This window comes from Leucopleurus acutus (assembly GCF_964270905.1).
Source record: "Leucopleurus acutus genome assembly, chromosome: 13".
Taxonomy (NCBI): domain Eukaryota; kingdom Metazoa; phylum Chordata; class Mammalia; order Artiodactyla; family Delphinidae; genus Leucopleurus; species Leucopleurus acutus.
The window spans coordinates 29,528,295-29,529,306 of record NC_139155.1 but is presented as its reverse complement, the minus strand read 5'-3'; the positions used below and the strand labels follow the sequence as shown (position 1 = coordinate 29,529,306).

The window sequence follows — 1,012 nt, the reverse complement described above, 5'->3', positions numbered from 1 at the left end:
TCATTTTAGGCAGCCTCTCTGCTAATGAGTGGGTTTGTGTTCCTGTCTTGCTAGTTGTTTTGTGTAGGGTGTCCAGCACTGTAGCTTGCTGGTCATTGAGTAAAGCTGGGTGCAGGTGTTGAGGTGAAGAACTCTGGGAGATTTTCGCCATTTGATATTATGTGGAGCTGGGAGGTCTCTTGTGGACCAGTGTGCTGAAGTTGGCTCTCCCACCTCAGAGGCACAGCACTGACTCCTGGCTGAAGTACCAAGAGCACTTCATCCACACAGCTCAGAATAAAAGGGAGAAAAAGTAGAAAGAAAGAAAGAAAGAAAGAAAGAAAGAAAGGAGGGAGGGAGGGAGGGAGGGAGGAAGGAAGGATAGAAGGAAAGAAGGAGGGAAGGAAGGAAAGGAAGAAAGAAAGAAGATAAAATAAAGTAAGATAAAATAAAATAGTTATTAAAATAAAAAATAATTACTAAGAAAAAATTTTTTTGAAAAGAAAAAACAAACAAAACTAAACAAACAAAAAAATATGGACGGATAGAACCCTAGGACAAATGGTGGAATCAAAGCTATACAGACAAAATCTCACACAGAAGCATACAAATACAGGCTCACAAAAAGAGGACAAGGGTAAAAAATCATTAATCTTGCTCTCAACGTCCACCTCCTCAATTTGGGATGATTCGTTGTCTATTCAGGTATTCCACAGATGCAGGGTTCATCAAGTTGATTGTGGAGCTTTAATCCACTGCTTCTGTGGCTGCTGAGAGAGATTTCCCTTTCTCTTCTTTGTTGTCACAGCTCCCAGGGGCTCAGCTTTGGATTTGGCCCCACCTCTGCATGTAGGTCGCTGGTGGGCATCTGTTCTTCGGTCAGACAGGACGGGGTTAAAGGAGCAGCTGCTTCAGAGACTCTGGCTCACTCAGGCTTGGAGGATGGAGGGGCACGGAGTACAGGGTGAGCCTGCGGCAGCAGAGGCCAGCATGACGTTGCACCAGCCTGAGGCGCTCCATGCGTTCTCCTGGG

The 1,012-nt window shown here is 45.3% G+C and overlaps 1 long non-coding RNA gene across 1 annotated transcript; it reads right to left on the bottom strand.

Annotated features, from left to right (window-relative positions):
* Positions 1 to 349: 349 nt before the first annotated feature.
* On the bottom strand, positions 350 to 754 carry LOC309970471. The gene is made up of 2 exons (XR_014326687.1): positions 504 to 754; positions 350 to 458 (listed from the first exon to the last, which is right to left on the bottom strand). It is a non-coding gene; the product is annotated as an uncharacterized lncRNA (long non-coding RNA).
* Positions 755 to 1,012: the final 258 nt, after the last annotated feature.